The sequence below is a fragment of the Falco punctatus genome (genome assembly GCF_963210335.1).
Source record: "Falco punctatus genome assembly, chromosome: 5".
NCBI lineage: Eukaryota > Metazoa > Chordata > Aves > Falconiformes > Falconidae > Falco > Falco punctatus.
In genome coordinates this window covers 48003677-48028312 of record NC_137584.1, presented here as the reverse complement: position 1 = coordinate 48028312, position 24636 = coordinate 48003677, and the positions used below count along the sequence as shown (strand labels likewise).

At 40.7% G+C, this 24636-nt stretch overlaps 1 long non-coding RNA gene across 2 annotated transcripts in view; it reads left to right on the top strand.

Annotated features, from left to right (window-relative positions):
• Positions 1–24636, top strand: part of LOC308064790 — a 47568-nt gene that overhangs the window by 10814 nt on the left and 12118 nt on the right. For both annotated transcript variants that reach the window (XR_013928524.1, XR_013928525.1), the window contains one exon: positions 18–24636. This exon is cut by the window's right edge and continues 12118 nt beyond it. This is a non-coding gene — a long non-coding RNA (uncharacterized lncRNA). The remainder of the gene's footprint in view (positions 1–17) is intronic.

The window sequence follows — 24636 nt, the reverse complement described above, 5'->3', positions numbered from 1 at the left end:
CTTTCTAACGTATGTAGCCAGGAGCATGCTCTCTCCCACTGACCTCATCAGCAAGACTAACTTCAAAACCAGACATGACCTCAAGAGCATCATTTACCATTAGGAGGGAAAGGTGCCAGCCAAGCCAGAGAAGAAGACAGCCTTGAAATTGGCCAAGAACTGACCCAACCCAAAGTATGAAGATGACCCTTCACAGCAGTTCCTGGGAGGTAGGTAGGGTTATCATATGCAGTAATACAAATTAACTGTTTCTTGGAAGATGGAGAGGGGTCAGGTCAGATACAGGGCTCTTGGAGAAGCTGAGGTGAAGTGAAGCTGCTGACAGAGGAGCTCTCCTTGCATAGAGGGCAAACACAACAGGGAGTGAGAAAAATCACACTAATAACTTTTTAAGATGTTGGCTTCCTTACAAGGTTATAATTAGCTTTGTTCATTGTTGACTGCAGTGCAGCAACTTCTTGTGAAATATCAGTGAAGTCACCTAACTCTCTGGTGACTTGGCTTACCCACTTATATGTTAGAATAAAATGTATGCTACCTGGAAACTTCTGTGAGACTCCCTTATTTAGTATTTGACAAGTATTTTAGGATTTCTAGATGAAGGTTGCAACAGAGAATTTAAAAACTAAGTCAGATAATTGCTTATGAAATGTCATTGTGGTCATAGTTTCTCAAAAACTTGGGCTTTTTTGAGTAATAACTAACAAATAAATGTCGATTTGATAGCTGACTGTTGGGGTTTCCCTTGTATGAATAGGATGAATCAACAGCAGCATGTACACACACACGCAGTTCAAACCCAAGGGATTGTAACTGTAAGCAGTCTAAGGTGGGCTGATATTTGTAAAAGCCTGTGCTATCACAGCAATGCAGACTGGCAGCAGGAACGTAACTGCAGTTGCAGGTAAGATTTCATGCGGTCAGCTGTAGCAGAGACATGCTTATACTTTGTCACCAAAATCCCTGCTGTGACCTGAAAAGTCAACTGGTTCTTAGATGTCTAATACCCAAACAACTCTGGACAAAAGACCTGTCTCTAAACCTACGATTTATTTCAGGTCTGGGCCCTGAACAGATGTTCTTATTCTTGGAATGGATTATTGTCTGCTAAGGAAATGACTTAAGACCATCTTATTTCAACATGAACTGCATACATATTACATTCAGTCAGCAAAACCAACACTCTTGCCTGCTAAGCCACACAGTCCATATCAAGTATTTGTTCTAATTGTGCAAATACTGAATTGCTCCAAGTCATCAAAGTCAGCTAACACTGTTTGTAAAGCCAGCACAGCCCTGATTCAGATGTTTCAAGTTGCCAGAAAATAACGACTTTTGAAACTTTCCTTTGAAGCTGACTGAAGAGACGGGTGCACTGCAGGTCTCTCCATATTCATGTCCCTTCACAAAGAAGGGCTTGTCCAAACGGGGAGGCTTCTTAAAGGGGGATTCATCCAAAGAACAAAAAGCTCCAACCTCTGCCCTTACCAGAGTGCGGAGAGGTTTGCCTATTTTGTTGTGATTTGTTTTTTAATCGCTCCTTCAACAGATGGGCAACAGCCACACATCTCATCAGAAAAGTTCACCCAACAGGACACTCAAGCTTCCAGCAGCCTCTGGTTCTGCACAGACAAAAAGCGGTTTCTCCAGAACAGGCCCTGCTCTCGGGGCAATTTGTTTCGACATTCAAATTCAAACGGTCCCATGGTCAAGCTCAAGCATTTACAGTTCTGGTGGGTCCAGCTGGCCACGTCCTGAGCTTACACCTCATTAATAGCTAAAGCTCTGCTAGCACAGGGGCTTACAGTGCCCTGGTACTGCTACGGCACATGGCTTTCACTCCTGTGAAAGGTAGAGGGACCTGAAGGCATGGTTCCTCCATCAGCGTAAGCACACCTAAAACTAAACTGCTGATAAAGAAGTGTTTGCTCCCACCCTCTCCCTGGCGTCAGAGCTGGCACGAGAGCTGAACTCTTACACTGGGACATCTTCAACCAGACCAGGAAGCCTGACAGGTGCGCAGCCATTCGAGGGAGGTCACAGGCAGCTGTGAGCTGGGCAGAAGGGGAGGACAGGGCTGCCCGTTGTGAGCCCGAGCACAGCCATAGATTATTTTCAACTGATCAGGGCACTGCACTGAGACACTCTTGTCCGACCCTATTCATGCTTGAACACACTGGTATGGACTTCACAGCGGTGACCGCTTTGCTGTCCATGTGCTGCTACGTAAGATGCAGAACAGTGACATTCAGCTAAGAGGTTTCAAAGGTCGGGCATGCTCTGCTGACACGAGCTCAGATGTTTGCTGTAAGCTAGCATCAGTGGGACAAAGCCCTGCCTACAGTGCAGCACGGGCAGCCTTGTCAGGACCACGTTAGCTTTTGAAATGCAACGTGCAATCTTTGCTCACACATACTTAATTGCTACATGAGGAACATTTTTATAGTTTAAAATTTTGCCTTCCAAGAAGAAAGTAAGGAGGAAGGAGAAAAGTTTTAGACTTTTAAAAGCCATTTAGTGGCTTTTAAACTCTGATGTACAGGTGTTCAGCACAATATATCACACACATAGCAAATCAAAGCCAGATTAGACTCAGCTTTTCTGCAGCTTTTTCCTCCAATACCTTTCCAGGATTACTAATTAATAGAGACCAGATGTCAAATACTTCAGTATAGCCTTAAATCTGGAATGCAAAGAACCCAATCTCCTTATTGCCCTGGAGCATCGTGTGCAAATTGAATTTAAGAATGACTATTGATTTGTTAACATTTTGTGTCCCTCTGCCCTTTAACCTGTTGTAAATAATGATACAAAGGAGAACAAGGTCCAACCATACAAATACCTTCCTCTCTTAACATTTTTTTGCCAAATCGTCTTCTAAACAGTGATCAGCAATAAGCAGGATTCCAATCAAAGACTTGCAGATAGACATAAAAATAGATAAAGTGATGAGAAACAAAATTTTAAATTTTGATCTTTATTATACAGGCCCAAAGCTGCGGTCACCATGCAGTTACACTGTAATGGGGATGACCTTGCTGAAAGGATCTCACTAAACAAATGTAAAGGGACCACAGACTACAACATTCCAAATAACTGGCACTTTAATTTTTTAAAGAGTAAAAATAAATAAAGGAATGGCAAGTATGTCCTTTTCACATATGGTGGGGCATATACATATTCCTTCTGTTCTATAGCTATTCAAGAGACAAAATTAGCAAATACTGCCTGAAAACACAGACCTTTCATGTGAGGGCTCAGCTAACTTAGCTGTTTCTCTCCCCCTGCCTATTACATCAAACACACATTTGGATAGGTGCATATGCCAAAAAAGAAACTCAATGTATTTTTTTGTATTTCATTTCTACTTCCTGCCCTTTCCTCCTCCTTTCAGGAAACTTAACAGGAAGTAACTGGAGACATCTACTCAAGTAACAGTTGTGGATCTTTTCCCTTCTAGTTTTTCATGATATTCCAATAATTTAAAGATTCATCACAAATCTAAAAAGGTTCAGGTGTCTCACAAGGAGTTCATTATTTCTGGAATACAGATAGCCACAGTGAAGAGCTGCACATAGACTGCACACATAGTGTTATTTAAAAGTGGTTATCTTTAAAAAAGCAAAACATTTCTTAAAATTTGTAGATCAAAACAAAGCATGTCTTATTCCCTATAGGATTTTCTTGCAATCTGTTCTTCAATTATTTGCACTAGGAGATGCTACAAATGGTATTAGTTACAATATACAGTCCACTGTCATCTTCTGGTCCAGCAGAAGAACCTGTCTCTCCGATGGACGCAAAATTGTTCATCTGAGCAGATCATCCTCAACAGCACAAATATGGTCTAGAAACTCATAGAGTTCATGGTTTTAATTTATAAAATTAAACCTGCCCCAGACAGGTAATACTGGTATGTAAGTTTGCCATCCCTGGGTTCTGTCAGAAACGGGGTACTGAGGTGCTCAGAGCCGTCTCAGTCTGCAGCGCTGGGATCCTTCTGGCACTTCAGACCCAAGATGCGATGTGATGCACGCTAGAACATGGGCACACTTCTCACTTAACTCTGCAGAGCCCGGGACATGGTAAGCTGCCAGAACCTCCTTCATCTTGCCTGTTGATAAAAGGAACAATAACTAGTCATCACTGGTTGCTGGAGTGTAATTTTTAGCCCTATAAATGAGACTTTTTTTTTTTTTTTTTTTTTTTACCACGCAATAGCAAGTGTTTCATAAATAACAGATTTGGGATAAAGTTTACAGTCTCTCTGTTAGCCACAGGATGCTTATGAGGGAGAAAGGTACCTTATACTGCATGGTTCCTAAAATATTATCCAGGGTTAAATATACCATTATTTTAAAAATATTATTAATTTTCCCTTTTAGTGTCCAGTAGCTTAGTACTTTAAAATCTTCATTAAAATATTATGTCTGTAAATCATATTTTTTTATAGCAGATGTGCTGGCTGGAAGTGCTGTATTGTCTCTCACACACTGTATGCAAGATATACTGTAAACAATTTAGAGGATTAATAAACAATTAATGAGTAAGAATCCAACAGATTAATAAATGGCTTATGTAAGTTTGGGGTAGAATTACCTCTAATACATATTGGTCATGTCCATTATGTATTGATAACAGTTATTAATCGTAACAACTGCAAATCCTTCATAAATGACTCATTGACTAGGCTTCACATAACCAAGGGTCAGAAAAGACCACTACATTATCTACTCTGATTTCCTGCCAATTCAAATTTTTCCAGGTAGTCCTCTGTGAAGTCCAGGGACTTTGGTTCTCAGAAAATCAAACTCATAGACTGAGAAGCGGAAAGACTAAGAATACGCCTCCAATATATATTAAGAGGAAAGACTAAGAATACACCTCCAACATATATTTGCTGCAGACCAGGTAGAAGCAGAGGGAAAGGTACCTCTGGAGGGTGATTCACCCGCTTCTTAGGTAATCTCTAAAAGGTGTCCATCTTTTTTCCATGGACTGTAAGCAGACTAAAGACCAAACTTTCTTATGGCTAGAATTGAGTGCTTTGTGTCCTACCACAGGTATCTGACTACGTTCACCTATTTATTTCACAAAGACCATTCAGAAAGCCATCAGATCCTAGCAGCTTTCAATCAATACTGACACAACACAGGCAAAATCTGAAAAAATGTAATTGCTTCAATCTAATGTAAATACAGAAGTCATGCAATAAATTCCAGAACTAATATTGGTTTTTTGCTATATACCCTGAAATTTTGTGGAGATATCCAAAGTACTTTTTGCATGTATAATTATTATCCTTATCACATAGAGAAAAATCACTGAAGGAATAGAGCTAGCAAGTAATTTGAGAGATCTCTTCATCCATCCCTGACCTACACCATGCCTGCTGATGTTTGTCTAACCTATTTTTAAACATCTGCAAGGCTGAAGACTCCACTACTTCCCCCTAAACAAGCCAGTTCAGGGCTCCACTCTTCCTTGCCACTTACATTTTTTTTCCTGATGCTTACACTAAATCATCCTTGTTGAGATCTAAGCCTATTATTGCTTTCCAGTGCCGACAGCATACAAGGCAGCTAAACCCCTTCCTCTAGAAAGCCACCCGTTGCTATACGAAGGCTGCCATCATGCCTTCCTCTCCTCCTCTCACCTCTAGACTAAACAACCCTTCAACCTTCCCTTGAAGGCCCATGTGTTTTAGATCTCTGAGCCCACTTTGCTCTCTTGTTGGATTCCTCTTGAGCTGCGTGCCTGCAAGTAGATAAAGCTCTTCCACCGAGGCCTTATCAGTACTGAGTAGAGCAAAATAATTACATTTTGTACCTTATTGCTCCCGTTCCTATAGCCCACAATAGCACTGGCCTTGTTTGCAGTAGCGCAACATCACCAGTGCATGTTCTGCTTGGGATCATTATGACACCAGGTCTTTTCTGCAGAACTACTGCTTGGCTAGTTGTTTCCCATCTGTATTTATGTGCAGCTGATTATGTCAAGCTAGATCTACAGTTCTGCATTTGCTCTAACTTAACTGCTGGAAAGCTGTTATTTTTTAGGCTACTCCACTACTTTATCAAGGTCATTTTCAATTGCCTTGCTTCCAATATGCTTGCTCTGTGCCATGAATTTATTAAGTGTACTTTCTAACCTTTCATCCAAGCTGTCAGTGAGAACACTGAACAGTACCAGAACAAGGGAAAACACTTGCAGGACTGCACTTAATGGTGTATCATTGAAAACTAGTCTCTGCATATGTTTTCCAAAGCATTTATGCACTCACATAATAATAATTTAATCTAGCCCAGTTTCCTTAGCACACATGAGAATAATAACAACTGAAATATTTTGCCATACTGCCTTGTTCAAATAAAACAGATAATACTAGTAAATATCTTTTAAAATGAAGTGTTGTATACACTTTGAAAATGAAAGCATTATGGAGAAAAGATTTCAAGTGAGAATACAGTCTTGCTGACAACTGATTTCATATCCATATTGCTACTTCTATGAAGTATGTGCTCTACTGGAATATTGTTCAATTTAGGCTTAATGGAAGTCTTTCATAGCCTCTTAAAATTGAGTTTGTTCAGTGGAAATCTCCACTGAGAAAGCAACGAAGATATACCACTACTTTGGAAATAAATCAGTTGCACAGCTTCACAAAACTCCAAGCTGCAAAATTAATTTACTGTTTATCTTGCATAAGTTCTTGATCAGAAGTATAATGAATGAGAACTGCTAACACCAACAGGACTGATCATACTGAGCCTTTCAAAGAAAGGATTACCATTTACATTAACCTTCATGGAGACACAAGCCAATTCCACAAATACAGGAGGCACAGATCACTCTTCTTACCTGATTTGGGTTATTTGGAAGACCTTTTCTACTTCTCACTCTACGATATATTCTGTTTATGCTATCTGAGCTACTCATAAAAGTGAAAAAACTAATTTCCTGAGGTGGAGACAGAGGCCCCTGCCCAGTGATATACAATATTGTATTTTCAGTTCTGGGCTGCAAGAATTGGAGTCCAGCAGAAGCTGAAACAGAAACTAGCCAGTAAATATGACACAAAGACCACCTTCAATAAACAAGAAATTTGATCTGTTTTGATATTTAGGGATATATCCCATTGGATTTCCAGAGAAAAGAAGACAGAGACTGACTTTCCTCTGAAAAAATGTGGTTACAGAGAGACAAAAGCAAAAAGAGTACACACAAATACTTCTGACTTTCTCCAGTGGAAAAGAAGGAAATAGGAGAAGGAAGGATGGGTGAGGCAGCCAGAGCCAGGACCACTCGTGACGCACAGCCTGCTCTCTGACTGCCGAGGCAGGGAAGGATTCCCACAAAAAACTCACTTGTTACGGGAAGTCAAAAGTCCCGAGTCTGAGATAAACCAGATGTCTGCACCTCTCTGAGAACAGCTCTAGGGATTTTAAATTATAAAGATTTAAGAGACTTCACCAAGAATTGCAGACATCCATATACCAAAACTACCTTCGCCTTTTTGTCAGAGTCAGGGCCAGGATTTCCAGCCTTTCCTTTTGCCAACAGTGAAAGGGAAAGACAGTCAAACTGCTCAGAAACACAGCGGAGAGAAAACCCAGGCAGCAGCTCGCTCAGGAGCAGAAGAGCTGATACCCTGTTGACATGGAAAGGTGTACATGTCACCATGACTTCTCTCTTTGAAGATCCTCATCGTTCTCGTTGTGATCCAGAAGCTAAATCTGCTCAGCTTGTCTACTTTGCAGGCAAGGAAAGGTGAGCTGCTGAGGGGTGAACTCTGCTTTCTGTGCACTGGCATCATGACACAGTCATCTCCTGGCAGAGAAAGGGGGACAAGGGGAGCTGCACTACCCTGCTTGGTGGTTGAACCGTCCTGTCTCTGTGTGGATGTGCAGACCTTGCCTATGACACGGGAATGGGCTGCACGTGCTTTGAAGAGCCCTGAGCTCCAACACGCGGATAAGAGACTGTTCCATTCCTCCAACACCACTGAAAGCTGCGTATGAGGTCGTCTCACTGTTTCCCAACCCAGAAACATGGACCTCGTGATATCCCTCTGGGGAAAAGGAAGGAAGAGGAAAGGCATTGGCCTGTTGGCACCGGCTGGGTCCTGCCACCACAGTAGGACGTGTGTCGCAGGCCCGTGGGTAGGCCAGGCTGCATGCAGCCACAGCCCGCGGCGCGTCAGGCAGAGCCGGGCACATGGTGCCAGAGGTGTGCCACATCTGCGGGTGAAACAGAGTGGATGGGTTGATACTACTGCCACCTGAAACCATCTCGGCTGGAAATGCAGACAATTCCTCTGCAGTAAATCTACAGTGGTCCAAACCCCTTGTATAATACTGCTGCATGCTTTTGGGACATCCAGTGCATTTTTTTCCTGAGTGACTGCTGCTTTTCTGCAGCGGCTTAAGTTGCACACTAAGACACAGTTCCAATGTGCACAAAATCTCTCCTTACACCTCAAACATCGAGTAGGGGAGCGACTCCAGTCACGTGGAACAGGATGGGGGGGGGGGGCCACTCACCTCACCTGGGGTGGGTACCCAAGGATGGGGCTCAGTTATCTATGCTTAGGTGTCTAGTGCCTTTTCAGCTGCCCTAAATGTTTCCTGCCTCATCAGCATAGGAACGAACCATCACATCTTTAACGGCACTAGACATTACTGTTCAGGCAAGCAAACCCACGATAAATGTCACATACCCAGCCAGAGTTATCTGAAGCCAGTCAATCATGGGAGGAGAATTTGTCCCATGCTCACCTGTTAGTCTGTCTAACACAGGTGGCAGAAGCAGCCTTGAGAGGGGTGTGGGTGTCCCCCGTGACTGCATAGCACTTGCTCTGTACTATAGAGACAAAACGGTCTAAATGTTTTGCAATGGTAAAGTGAAGTGAGATGAGTCACAAACATTTTTTCAAGAGCAGAAATAGGAATCTGCATATAAAACATGTTAGTGTGTTGACTGACAGAGGGAAAATTAGTAATACTCAGTGTCATTAAGACTGAAGTTACCGAATAGAGATTAATAGCAAATGCAAAACTTTTCCTGATGTTAGCAAGCTGCATAAAACCTACTCAATTTAACTGACTTTGAATTTCAGTGAAAGTTTATGGGTAGAAAGTATACTACTAATAATGAAATACTTCGACCTTTTCCTTGAAGTCAAATATCTTAGCCTTTACCATAAGGAATTGCTGATTATATGTATACACTTGAATTAGATGATGAAGCCCCTATCCCTGATGTTAGAGAAGACTCTGTCAAGGGAATCATGATATTTGGAGCATCATGTGATGTTATATATTTTGGTGTTGTATCTAAAGAAAATCATGAGCGTGTTTTATATGACCCAGTCTTAGAGTTGTTTTTTTTTTTAAATGAGTAGTGATGTTTTCAGTACCTGAATTGCTGTATTATTTCTGTACCTGTACAGAAAAAGATTCTTACAGTGATTTTTTTAAAAACAAATTAACAGGCAAACATTAGCAGAAGTGTTAGAATATATCTAAGAGTCTAGATATCATAAAGATATCAGGGATATAAGGATTAAGGGAAGCTACAATGTGCTAATTTCAAATTACACTTAATTTACAATAGATAACAAAATCTCTAAACTTTTACAGAATTTATTTAGAAATATATTTTAAAACTAACAAGGAACAAGGATCTGCCAGTTTAACAATCACATGGAACAGTTTAAAATACGAGAAAATCTTAGACTAGACAGAAATAGTAGTATATACTACTCTTTAAAACAATTTACAATCATTAGAAAAAGTCCTATATAACATGATTTAAAATTCTGTTGAACTTTAAAAGCTTTTCTGCATTGAATATGGTGGTGTATGCGATACCAGTTAGAAATGAACAGTCCAGGGGCACACTGCATTCTGTAGTTAAGACCCTGTTAGGGTACCAAGCAATAATCCAGTTGCCAGTTCTCTAAATACAAGCTGGGACTCAGCAACATTTTATGGGAGTGGGTGAATTCTGCACTGGAGGGGGAATTTCACAGCCTTGCAACTGTTTCCCTGGTGTGTGACTGAAAATGCATGTACAGCACTGCGCAAGCCAACAACTGTAGCCACCTCTGACCTCCTCACTTTCTTCCCCTCCTTTCAGGTAATCTATGCCTGTTTTTTTTCATTCCATACATATCTTCCTTCAGCAAGAATTCTGGAATCCAAACTATATCCTAATCGCAGCTGTGCAAACTCCAGCCAAACTCAGTCCTTGGCTTTATTTTGTTCCAGTGTTGTCAACACTGGAGTTTCTCGTGAACTCCATGATGTGATGTTTTTCTGTAAAGCTTCTCTTTCTGAAGAGCGCTGCTCATGTGATAAACTGAGTTTTCATCTTTTTATTTTTGCAGGCTAATAGATGCAATGAAAATGTGCAAAATGTGATTTTAGGTGCTGATATGCTCAGAAGAGCCTGAGAAAACCAGAAAGTAAAATAAAAGGGATTTCTAGAGAAGAACTTCAGAAATTTTAAGGTTTCAAAATTTTAAAGCCAGACTTACGATTTTTGAAGCCACAATTTTTGAATGTTTGACATTTGTAAGACAAGAAACATCCAAATCTGCTGTCTTCCAGCATTGCAGGGTGAAGCAGTTATCCTGCTCTGCCTTGCCATGAGGGAGACAAAGATTTATGTTCATTTTGGAGTATGTCTGCGCAGTTACGTGACTGAATCTTGACCACCAGCCAACTCTTGACATACTTGCTAGAACACTTCATCTACATTCAAGCCAAACAGTGCTCGTCAGGGCGGCTACAGTATGGTAGAGGGTGTGAGCTGGAAACTGCAAACACCACTTCTAGGTGTTAATGAAGAGCAGCCTTAATCTCTCTTTGGCAGGGCTTGACTGCGGGAATGCTTCTGGTTTACTTCAAGGCAAAGGCATATCCATGGACACAGCAGGGGCAGTTCAAGGGAAACCTTTTGCGCTGTGCTGATGTGGTGAGGATGGGCTCACAGAGTTGGATGGTACCAAGAGCCAGTATGCATGCCTAGAGCATCCCACCCCACTGCCATACATCCCATGGGAGAGCTTGGGAGCCGGCAGCACAACTGATCCTGTGCTATGTCAGCCTTGCAGGGTAAGCCTTAAACAAACCTGGACCTCTTTGCCTTGCAGGAGCCAGGGCAGCCTATGGGTGGCTGTGACTGACTTAGGGAGTTGTTTGCTGCCAGCATCCAGATGAGTATCATTTGTCCCAAACTACTGCTTTCCCCCTGCAGGAGCCAGTGGGGAGGGGGAGTGCCCACTGCTAACTCCCCTCTTGCTTCACAGGCACTTCAGGTGCTGCTGCCTCCCAGTTGTAGGCCTGGTGTGTTCCCATAACTGGTTGCATGGGGACAAAGTAAATAAAAAGTCATTGCACAATCACTGAGTATCAGCTGGAATCAGCTAACAAGTTGTTTGCCAGCAGTACAGAGCAGGTGCCTGTACTGTCTCAGAGCAGTAACTGATAGCTGGGCTTCCAACAACACGGAGGAAGCAAGCTGAAACCCAAATCAGCATCCCTACCCTGAAATAGACTTACACTTAGGAAACTCTTATACCTTTCTGAATGTTTGTCAGGACTGTATCATGCCAATGACTTGCAGAGATCCCGAGACAACCAACAAACCCCGATTCTTCTTCTGTCTTACAGCTGAAGGCTCTTCTTGCTTTTTTACTACTGTGTCTCACCTATGAGCATCTGGTTCCCAAAGGCAGTCTCAGAAACATACAAAACTGTCCATAGTCCTTTGCTATGTAGATTAGGAGAGGTACAAACCAGGGGAACAGAAAACAAAAAGGTCTCAGCATGCAGACGACTCCTATTCCTCTCCATTAACTGGCCAAGCTCTATCCTAAACGTTGGTTGGTTTTCTTTTAACAGTTTTTTGCTTACTGTTCCAGAAATTCATTGCTCTGATGACTAGAATCTTTTCTTCTAATTTGCAGCTTACATTTATTCATGACCTACTTATATCCCTAAGGTTTGTGTCTACAACATGCAGATTTTCTGGTTTTTTAGGTATGCACTACTTCAAGGCCGTTAGAGAGGCTGTGATCACAGTCTCTTTCCTAGGTTTCCTTTTACTAGGTTAAGTCAACATCTGTTAGCATCCTTTTGCCTCTTGGTTTTCCTATTCTTTCCCTAGTTTGCCTCTGAGTCTCTTCCAGTTTGATTTAATCTTTCTTGAACATGGGTGATGAGACTTACATACTTTATTGTACAAAGGCCTGTTTAGGAGACTGGTTGACAGAGTCCCTTGGGATGCAGTCCTGAGGGGCAAAGGGGTCCAGAAAGGCTGGACATTCCTCAAAAAGGAAATCTTAAAGGTGCAGGAACAGGCCATCTCCATGTGCCAAAAGATGAGTTGGCAGGGAAGAAGACTGGCCTGGCTGAACAGAGAGCTCTGGCTGGAACTCAGGCAAAAAAAGAAGAGCTTATGGCCTTTGGAAGAAGGGGCAGGCAACTCAGGAGAACTACAGACTACAAGGATTTGATGAGGTTATGCAGTGAGAAAATCAGAAAGACCAAAGCCCAGCTCAAACTTCATCTGGGTACTGCTGTAAAAGACAAAAAAATGTCTATAAATACATTTAAATACATTAGCAACAAAAGGAGGACTAAGGAAAATCTCCAACCATTATTGGGTGGCATCACAGTCGCAAAGGATGAGGAAATGGCTGAGGCAGTTAATCCTTTCTTTGCCTCAGTCCTATAGTCAGACCAGTTCTTCAGGTACCCAGCCCCATGAGCTAGAAAACAGGGACAGGGAGGAGAACGAAGCCCCCATAATCCAAGGGGAAATGGTCAGCGACCTGCTACAGCACTGAGACACACACAAGTCCATGGGGTTGGACGGGATCCACACAAGGGTACTGAGGGAGCTGGCAGAAGTGCTCACCAAGCCACTCTCCACCATTTATCAGCAGTCCTGGCTAACTAGGGAGGTCCCAGTTGACTGGACGTTAGCAAACATGACACCCATCTACAAGAAGGGCTGGAAAGAGCATTCAGGGAGCTACAGACCTGTCAGTCTGACCTCAGTGCTGGGGAAGGTTATGGAGCAGCTTGTCTTGAGTGGCATCACGTGGCACATAGAGGACAATCAGGCGATTAGGACCAGCCAGCATGGGTATATGGAAGGCAGGTCCTGTTTCACTAACCTGATCCCCTTCTATGACAAGATGACCCACTTAGTGGATGAGGGAGAGGCTCTGGATGTTGTCTACATAGACCCTAGTAAAGCCTTTAACATGGTTTCCCACAGCATTGTCCTGGAGAAACTGACTGTTCATGGCTTGGATGGGCATACTGTTCACTAGGTAAAAAACCAGCTGGATGGCCGGGCCCAGAGAGTTGTGGTGAATGGATTTAAATCCTGTTGGCAGCTGGTCAGAAGTGATGTTCCCCAGGGCTCAGTATTGGGGCCAGTTCTGTTTAATAATCTTTATCAAATATCTGGATGAATGGATTGAGTGCATCCTCAGGAAGTTTGCAAGCAACACCAACTTGGGGGGGAATGTTGATCTGCTTGAGGGTAGAAAGGCTCTGTAGAGGGATTAGGACAGGCTGGATCAATGGGCTAAGGCCAACTGTGTGAGGTTCAACGAGGCTGTGTGCTGCGTCCTGCACCCAGACCACAACATTCCATGCAACACTATGGGCCTGGGGAAGAGTGGCTGGAAAGCTGCCTGGTGGAAAAGGACCTCAGGGTGTTGGTCAATAGCCAGCTGAGTTTGAGCCGGCAGTGTGCCAGGTGGCCAAGAAGGCCAACAGTATCCTGACTTGTATCATAAATAGTGTTGCCAGCAGGGCTAGGGAAGTGACTGTCGCTCTATACTCAGCATTGGTGAGGCTGCACCTTGAATACTGTGTTCACTTTTGGGCCCCTCACTAAAATTTCTTTGCTGAAAGGGTTACCAAGGTTGGAACAGGCTGCCCGAGGAAGTGGTTGAGTCACCATACCTGGAGGCATTTAAAAGATATGTAGTTGTGGCACTTGGGAACATGGTTTAGTGATGGCCTTGGCAGTGTTGGTTAATGGTTGTTCTCAATGATCTTAAAAGTCTTTTTCCAACCTAAATGATTCTGTGATTCTATGATAAAGGCACTTATAACTTGACTATCTCTACTGGAGACACCTTGCTTGATATCTTGGTATGTTCTAAGATAGCATTTCAAACACAGCTGTATTACACAAATGGCTCAGAGATATCTCACAACTAATAAACAAACTTTTGTTTTCTCTCATTTTACTGTCTCCAAAAAGTAATTGCAGAAACTGTGTTTATTTCTTTAAATGCCTGACTTCATATTTGTACTATTAAATTTTATCCCGGTCTTTCAGCAACTCTTTTGGATGAAAGGTACCCATCTGCACTTGCCCACTAGGGTTTTACAAATCTGCAGAATGAATGTGTTTGCTGTGTCTACATGCCCTCTGCTTTCTAAGATTTGTGTCTTCTGCCTGGCTTTAGCCACTCAGTGCAGACTTCCCACGTGCCCTTTGCAGTTCCCACTCTGCACTGGAAATACTGTTTCCAATAGCTGCTGTGCAGGAATTGCATCCCTGGTGAATTAGAAATGTATAAATAGACATTAAAGTTGAACTTTGCAGCCTAGAGCTTCTCTTAAAGATCCTGAAAATTGCTTGAAAAGATCAGTCTATGTGTAAATGTAATTATTTATTTTTAGATTTAATTAATGCCTAAAATGACTTTATGTTAGGTGCAAGTTATGATCTGTTATTACTTGTGATTTCTCTGTGACCTTAGCTGCCATTGATCAGAAAGCCAGTAATTCCAGTGCTGATTCTGTCTTGCCGGGCTGGCACTAAAAATATGTTGGCAACTTTAAGTAAAATTTATGAATTACGTAAACAGAATGCCTCTTAGTCCCATATGCTTGTTATTCTATAAATGTCTATGTATTGATGGTAGATCCATTCAGCATTAAATAAGCAGAAGATACTCTTCCTGTAGGTCATTTTCTTTTGGATCATTAAGTCCATTTTCTAGTTGGCTGTCTCTGTAAGTTCTAAAAACATTGGTTGAATCTATATTGGTGTTATCATGCATCCTTTTCAGTTATTCCAATCAAATACCACAACTTATATAAAATGTCTCAGATAATCATTATGGCATGACAGAGCTTCAGGGCATAGGCAAGGCTCTCGCACCTGTTGAAGACTGTTGACTGCTATTATGCCAGTTATAGTCTCCCAGTGATTTACTATTAAATCCATACTGGAGATTTAACTGGATGAACTGTTCAATAGGTATTTTTTGTCTACATTCATTCATATTACATTTTTGAATGCCTAAATCTAGCTTTAAAAAAAAAAAAAAAAAAGGAATTCTTCAATGTCCTTCTTAATAAAACCAACTGAAATAGTTCTGTACAAATAATTATGATAATTAGGCAAATACTTAAGTAAGTGGTATTATTCACAGGACTGCAAGAACCAAAAGAAATCTTAATGGAGAAGACAAGAGAATTTATTTTACCAGCTCCTGAGCCCACCTTTCTCTTCTAAAATACAGACCCAGGCACTTTTCATGTCAACATGGGAACATCTCTATCACCACTTATTCTCCATTAACTTTGAGAAACCAAGACTGATCTGTTTTTAAACAATGGTAAGTTGCATTCAGTTGCTAGCACTGCTTTTAAAATGATCCCTTTGCACATGGCCACTTCTAAAATCTTGTGAAGTTCCAAACTTGTCGGGCATTCAATGTTAGGTCCTTCAAGATTTTCAGCTTTTTCAAACATACTATTGTCAGTAGATACTATCTTTTCAAGAAATGGGAAAATTAAAGTAAAATTCAACACTTTTTTTTTTTTTTTTTCTAGAAAAAGACAGTCACTAGAGCTAGTCTTTATTCCTCACAGCCCACCCAATCTACAGAAAGTTATCCATGAGCTCCAGTCAGCAGAGGAACGTTGTCTGCTCTGGATGCCAAGGATCTCTGGAGAGCAACATAGTAAAACTCAGATCATTCCTGTTAGCCAGAGGATTTAAACCAGAAATATTCCTGCTAATTACTATAATCTTTTCTCACTGTAACTACCACCACCATTTCTGAAGAGATCTGACATTATGTAAAGCATGAAAATGTATTAACAATTTGTCTGAAGCACAGGAAGATAAAGAAATTTCAGAGGGTAGCTGGTTTCCAATCAGATTAGGATGTCAAGAATATAAAATTCAAGAGTAATCTGAAGATCCTTAATTTTTACCTTGACATCTTCTGTTTCTTCTTTTGAATAAAAATTCAGCAAAATGAAAAATCCCTTTACAGTAAGTAAGGCTTTTAGTAAATAAACCAAGGCATTTTAATACAAAGTGTTCAAGGTGTACTAAAAAGAACAATCTGTCTCAGTGCCAAAATAGCATTTAAAAACAAAACCCCAAAAAAATCCAGAAGTAAAAAAAAATGGCAATTAGCATTAACTGTTAGGTTGTGCTCTTTGGCTCATATCTCTAATAGAAAAATCTTACTACCAGTATTTCATTAGTAATTCTGCTATTATCAAATGAACCAAAGTATTTTTTTTCTCTAACTGTAGAACATGTTTCTGCAGTGATATAAATAGTTGGAAAAACATATGCATTGTGGAGAACAAATGCATCTGACTGGAATTAAGTATGTACAATGTACAATTGAGTGAAAAGGCTTAATCAATCCAAAGAAAACTTTATCCCCATAGCTACTTTAATTATTGCACTCCTACACATGTGAGCGTAAGATTGGTGAAATACAATATTTACTTAAAATATATACTTATATTTCTTGAACAGTTTCAGCCTAGGAGAATTGAGTCTGGTGCCTTTAAATACAACTTCTTTGGAGATTAAGAATGTACAGGACTTTCCAAAAATGTCATTTGTAAATCTGGGTTTTTTTTGTGAGTGCTGCACTGCCAAATATTTTTACCACTAAAGAAATGCTATTTCAGCTGTATTTGAGCAGAGTAATAGTGGTAGCTAATGGCCTATTCAGTTAATCATAGTTATTCACTCCCTGGAAATGCCTCAGAATATAATAAATGTTTTGTTTTCTTTGTGGATTCTTAAATTACAGGCATTATATAATACCCATGATATATAACCGATCACTACGAATACAAACTGAACCCAAACCCACTCCCCTAAAGTAATTCTAATATTTGGAGCCTCTGAAGAAAAAAAAAAATACTGTTGTTACCCACAGAGCTACTGAAATAGCACTGATAACAGGGTAAGAAATGGCTATAAAGTTCGTTCTGGTTTAACTAAAATGAAGCTATTTGTCATCCATTTACAGAAGTCTGAAATAACTATTACAGAACATTTTTTAAACAAAGAAAACAAGAAACATGCTCAAATAGCTGAACCACACACATCCTTTCCTAAAGGTAAAAAAGGCTGCAGATGTAGGGTTGCAGTTTGGCCCATAAGAGACAGATCAACCATAAAGTTTTCACTCCGAGACCAATGTTCATTGGGTTTTACCAATATAAGATTTACCTTGTTCATCTCATTTATTTATTTATTTATTTTTACATTCATATAGATTGTAGAAGTCCCTGTCAGACTTAGCTCTGCTTTGTTTGCTCCTCAGGGAAGATTATACTTATTACACTTCATGTTGACTCCCTGTCACAAGGGTAAGGTTGTATTTGGCTGTACCTCATCTCTTTATGGCTGCCATTATACTGATGAGGCACAGAACCCTTTGTACTTTCTTCAGGAAGTTTCTTGCAGATGTATTTTAAAAAGCTGCAGAGTGTGTTTTAAACCAATGTTAGGCTTCCAAGGTCAGAGCAGGCTGCGTTTTTTAGTTGCAATTCCTTTGCATAAAGGATTAGATTACTAGCTCATAAAAATACTACCCTGGCTACTTCAAGGAGTAAAGACAATCTCTGTCTTCTGTTGGCTTCCTGGATGGAGGAACTCCTCCACGAAAGCACACAAATCCTCAAAAGGCTTTCCGAATTAGAATACGGACAAAGTTTGGCATTAGACACCTCTTTTATTTCTCCTGGAGAAAAAGATACTCCAATATTTGCTGAGGAACTAATCTGGCAGCCATGAAGTGATAAAAGATGCTGCATGGGTGGTCGTGTTCTAGCTTTAACTTTAGTTTTGTAGGAGAACTGTTACGAATTCAGTGATGAAAAGAAAATCAAACGGAAGCGACTATAAAATGAGAGATTTCATGATTCCTAGGAAAGGAAGAGCAGACAAATGCTAGGGGAATACAGGGAACGCAGCCTCAACCAGCTGCAGGGATTAATCCAGGACACCCCCAGGTAAAGGCAATCCAAGGGGGAAAGAGTTCAGGTGAGAGGACAAGTTTACAGAAGCGCAGCACTGAAGGCACAGCAGCAAACTAACCCAGTGCAGAGGAAGTGAGCAGTATGCTATACCTGGAGATATTTAATTACCATAAAGCCCCAAAGGAGTGATTTAAAAGGTATCAGTAAGTACACACAGCTTATGTAAGTACACACAGCACTGAGAGAATTGCAAAGAATTCATCATGCAAAGACACAGGGAAAAGAAAGAATACAAAATAGAATTAAAAAAACCTTGCAAATATGATAGAAAGAGAAAAGCAGCATAGAACAATCTCATTAGCTCAAAATAAGCTCTGCTGGAAGAGAATACTGCTGTCATCACCTGGAGCTCCACACAGGCTAATCTAGCATCTGAGTGTTGCCTTTGGTGGCTAATATGTCAGTTACCTAGGGTCATCGTATGCCAACACAGTGACCAACAGAAAAGTTTGACTATGTCCTACAACATAACTGTTGCTTGCTCACCAGAGAGGTGGGCACAACCAGACAGAGACTTTTCATTAGGTTTCTAAAACAAGCTAGTTGTAATGCTGATGCCTTGTGTATTTGAGGATCTAGTACTCTAGTGATAAAAGAGATTTGTAAAATCTGATGTGATATAAAACTGGGTGAGGTTGCAAGCAGTTTACAAGATTGGATTAGAATTCACCATGATCACAGTATTTTGGAAAAATGTTCTGAAATGAATGCATTAGATCCACAAAGAGAACTGCAAATTGCCACAGAAGGATAATTCCAGTACACAAGTATAGAAAGGAGACTTGCTAGCCAACTGTACTGCAAAAAGAATCTGCAGGGGAGTTGTGGTGGTCTATAAGTAAATTATAAATCAGGATGATAACCAGTTGCAGAAAAAGGCGGCCTGACATATATTCATATTAATACTGTAAGCAAATCAAGTAATTACTTCTCCCCTAGCAGCAGTGGCAGGCCCTGACTGCATTACCATGTCCAGCTCTGCCTGCTGGGCTGTCAGAGGAAGGAGACAGTTGGAGGGAGTCCAGGTAAAATAAAAAAAAATAACAGATATAGAACAAGGGAAGGTTGAAATAATTAAGATTGTTTAGTCTACAAAGTGCAAAGACTAAAAGAAGACACGATAACATATTTAAAATATGTAAAAGTTTGCTATGAGAACAGGATGGTGACTTAATTGTTCTCTATATAGATCTGTATCTATCACGCAGAAGACAAGACTTACTATGCAGTTGCAAAGAAAAGCTTTCTAACGCAAGGATGATCAGGCCAGCAGCACATTACCTACAGGTATTACACGTAATGCTGTCATAGGATGCAATGGGAGTGGCTGAGACAAACACCTGTCAAGATGAGGAGAGATATGCTTGGTCATCCCCAAAAGCAGGTGAAAAGCCCAGGTGATCCTGTGTGAGATCCTGGCCAGCCTTACACCCCGTACTCAGCCACAGAAACAAGGCACAGACCAGAGCTTTCCATCAAAAAGACTAAATACCATGATGCACATGACTGTCATTTATCTCAAGATGCTGGCCAGGAAGGACGGAGCCTGCCGGACAAGGGATGGATCTCCCAAATCCATTTAGTTAATTAATTCAATTGGCTAGAAGTAGCAGAGAGCACCCGCTCAGTCACCCCTGCACGCTCCTGTCCATGTTTAACACGCTCATGCCCAGTCGTACCTTTATTTACTCCACCTTTGCTGCCAACAGCCCTTTTAACTGGTTTATAGGGACTGGTACAGAGTAAAATAAGCCATACACCACTGTGCGGCCATTAGGGAAATGAGCTGAAAAGGCTTTAAAAGAAACAGGCAGGGCCGAGGCTGTAAGTGATGCCTGTCACAGGGACCAGGCTGGCCATGAAGGCAGATAGCCAGTATGGGGGCACAGCCGGTGGCCACCGGTGCGGCACCTCTGGCCGGGCGGGTGAGCTGTGCCAGGCCGGCAGGCTGCCGAGGCCAGCCACCCCAGCCGCTAGCAGGGCTGTCCCTCATGGCTGCCTGAGGAGACAGGGTCAGAAACCCCAGTATGACAGGGAAAGGGGACAACAGCCTTCATCGGGGGAACATCAGTGGTGAGGCCCTCGAGTTCTGCTACCGTTGGAAGAGTCTGATGAGTAAAGATCAGGGGAAAAGGGCGTGAAGGGTCCCATCCCCTCACGGAAGGGAAAGCCCGAGCACGCAGACCCTTGGAGCAACTTCGCCCTGTACACAATGGTGGATTCACATCAGGTCACTTGCTACTAATATTACTTGTTTTTTGTCAAGTATCGAATTAACTGAAGCTAACAGGGATTTTCCAAAACAAATCCATGTGTAAGCTGGTGAGCGGGGCTCACTGATTCGGAGGAGGCAGCTGCATGGCCAGAAGGTGCTGTTGGGGTGTGTGGGGGGGGTCTTACATGGTGCTGCCAGGCCCCTCCACGTTTTTTCCCCTATACTACAGTCACACACCCTGGGCATGACTACAGCACATCTGGTGCAAAGCGGCATGCCTCAATTTGAAGTCTTCCCCACACAGCAAATCCATTTTCCAAACTACAGCGTGCGACATCAGAGCGCAGTGAAACATTTCCACTCTTCTTGTCAGCGTTTTAATCTCAAACAAGATTATCTATAAAAACAAATTACTCTCCATTTATAAAAAGAAAAAGTAAAATAAAATGAAGAGCAATGCAAACATAGCCAAAAGTCTGCCCTTAAGCTTGATCAATGGTAAAGACTGGATAATGTTCTGCATATGCTGAAATTTTCTCCTCGTGTGACTACACAGACTATAGCTCTTGTCCTGGGAAAATCAAATTCATGCATAAATGAAATTAAACAGATCCTGTCAATTGCTCAGTTGTTCTTTCTACCTTCCTGTCAAGCTTAACAGCTTTCTGAAACACTTGCTCAGGTTAGAATAAAAAAGAAAGTTCACACTTCAACCATTTTTAATGACAATTTACATGATTTTCCTGGTATGATGCCAGAATTACTGTAATTATATTTGGTTTTACTTACAAACGCAGACAACTAAGGAGACTGTACAGATTATGGAAATTCAAATTTGAATGTTTTAATGGTCCTTGCAGGAGAAAAAAATATTTAAAAAATTGTACAATACTGATACAGACATGTTTGTTACACAATATCCTGATTACTCTCTATTCCTTTTTAAATATACTGAGGTAACATCAACATGTAACTGCCTAATGCCCTTTAAAATTCATTTTAATTTAACAGTTGTTTTCACCCTTAGCCACTTCTGGGGGGTGCACCTGTAATCCTAAAAATGACCAACAAAGCAAAACTCATTAGAGTTATTTCCTCCTTTGATTCCTCAGTTACTGTAGATCCTCTGCAGACCGTATTTGCATGGGTAATGACGACTCATGAAGACGAATAATTCTGAAGGTGACTTCTCTATAAAATGATGTACTAAGTGGGACATCATCAGTTTCCAGCAAATGCCTGCTTTTCTTCATTTTGTAAGCTCACCTTATTGGGCATCTACTTTAGTCTGTCCACTGAACGCCTGGCACCAGCTAAATGCTATGAATGTAGCACATATTCCTCTTTTGCTATGTATCATGTTGTCTTTAGATTGCTGCAAACTGAACACCACAGACATTTGTAGCAAAAACACTGAAGAAGCTATGCTAACTAGGGACTGAAGCTATGAAAAGAAATATGAGCTTCCAAGGACAGAAAAATTGCCCGTAACTTCCCAAATTCCATTAAAACATCCTTGTCTTTCCTTAAACAGTTCAATCAAAATCTCCCTGAAAGCTCACAGGATGTTAAATGAGAAGGCATTACAAAACTTCCCATTACCAGTCGTGGCAGTAGGGCCCAGGTCTGTTCCTAGCACTTCTGATACGAAACCTAACGCACACATGCAAAAAAGTTCCTCAGCTAAAAGATCGCACTCAAAACAGGTAACAGAAAGAACTGAAAAAGGGAAACACTGCATCATCCCTTTATCACGAATGGAAAACCAAGACACTGGGACATGAAGCCATTCATTGTCACACTGAAAGCCTACAGTAAGCCACGTGAGATCTTAACTTTAGAGCACTCAATCCAGCTCCCATTCAACTGTAACTCATGTAACTGATAATATTCCTATAAATTAGTGATACATACATAAGAAAAAGTGTCAACACAGATAAAATGCCTGGTTCCCCTGACTCTTCTGAAATCACATCATCGATGAGTTTAAATGAGAACTCCAAATCCCTTCCAACAGGAAATGAAGTGGGGATGCTTCACATCTGAAGCAGTGCATAGCACGGAAACAGAAGCATGTCAGACAAAGTGCTCAGGTGATGGGATACAGTAAGAAGGAGAAAATAGAGATGCAATGAGGGATCAAGGTTTATAGAAGTTAATATCATACTTTCCCCTGATCTCTGCAAAACGAGGAGAAGGAAGAAGGAATTTACAGATCAGCAAGCACATAACACGAACTATCACCATAAAATTCCATGGTTTGTGACTTTACTGGTTTACTTACAAATATCTTAGCATGAGCTCAAAAGATAAAACAGCACATTTGCATAACTGGCCATGATTCTAAAAGAATACAGCCTTTTTCAGCATTGTCCTTCAACTATTTCAAGTTAAAAATCTTTGGACACAAAGTTAAGCACTGGCTTAAGTCCCTAGAGAAATGAGGTGATGGTGTGTGCAAGAGCTGGGCCATTCTAGAATAAAGGGTAACTTGAATGTAGGAGACATTATGCTTTGTGGGAAGAGACAGAAAAATTGAATATGAAAGGCTATGTAAGTGCACACAGAATGCTTATTCTGTGATAATCTAATCCTAGATAGGCCGATTTCAGCACAACTACCAGGAACTATCAAACATTTTGATTTAGAATCTGCTTTACTTCACAAGTGCGATTCCATCAGGACTTACACCCATTATCTGCTTGGGAACAAAATTTGTGTCCTTGAAAACTTGTGCTTTTATCTTGTACTCTGTATCACACTCAGGATGAACACATGCCTCAAAGGAAGGGAATGATGAACTTGCATAACCTCTGAGACTGAAATTATTTCATCTTTAGTACTGAAGGCCAGATTGCCACATCTTGTAATTGATTGCTTTTCATAGTTATATAATTATAAGCTAAAGAAACCTGATAAAGGTAGAATAGTTTGTTTCCTGTGTTGAAAAAAAGATTTTTCAAGAGCAAAGAATAAAATGGCCTTTTCATATCCTGCAAAGCAAAATTAATCTCTTACGGCAGAGGTGTACTTTTTTAATGTGATGACACATTGATTTTTGGAGGCAACTACAATGCAGCTTTGTTTTGTATAAAACTTCCATACAAATCATGTCTTTGAGTCTTCTTTTGTTTAAACAGTGCAGTAATTCAATAATACAGTTTCAAAGTTCATATAAAATAAAAACAGATAAGGAGACAAATCAAGGATGAGTAGCTATTTACACCTATATCCTGACTGTTCAACAGGGACTTAAAAGTGCTGTAAATTTTAGCCTGTTTAATAATGTCAAGCTAAATATCATACTGGACTAAAATCAGTCAGACATCAGGAAGACCACAATTAAAACTTCAAGGATCATGGGGACAAGATATTTACTCGGACAACACCCAGGCTTATGGACACTCATCTGTAGGCATTAAAATATGGTTTAAAACAGATAAACAAAACACCACTGAAATCTGTCTCAGATAAAAGTCTTGCAGGTAGGAAAACATACTTGCTTTAAGAAAACCTAATTAAAAACCATGGAAGGTATCATACCTCACAGTGCTAATGAAAAATCTACCTTCTGCTTCTATCAAAAATGTGAAGTGCTGCTGAAAGTAAATGGGAGGAAGGAGAATCTCAAGGAATGATTTGTGAAAGATAACACATACTATTTCAGAGGATTAAATTCCTTTGTGTGAAATCTTTCGAAATTTGCCAAAGGTAACTCCATCAAGTAAGAGCTTGCTGGTAGGAGGGTATTTTCTATATAACATTTTCCTAACTTTTAATATGAAACTTTGGGAAATCAACACACTTTCATGAAATGCCAGGTTTTTTAAACATTTGAATAGCATCACACATTCTAGGATAGGAAAAAAAAAAAGTTTTCATTAGAAAAACAAAGCAAAAATCTCACAAGCTCAGCTACCCTGAACCACAATGTCAGGAAAACAGAAACCTAGGAAATAGAAACTTAAACTGAACAGAAGGACAAACTAGTGGTGTGTTTTAACATAATAGACTTTAAAACTGGTTACTGCTTTATCAATCACAGTTAGACAAAGTAAGCAAATGATCAAG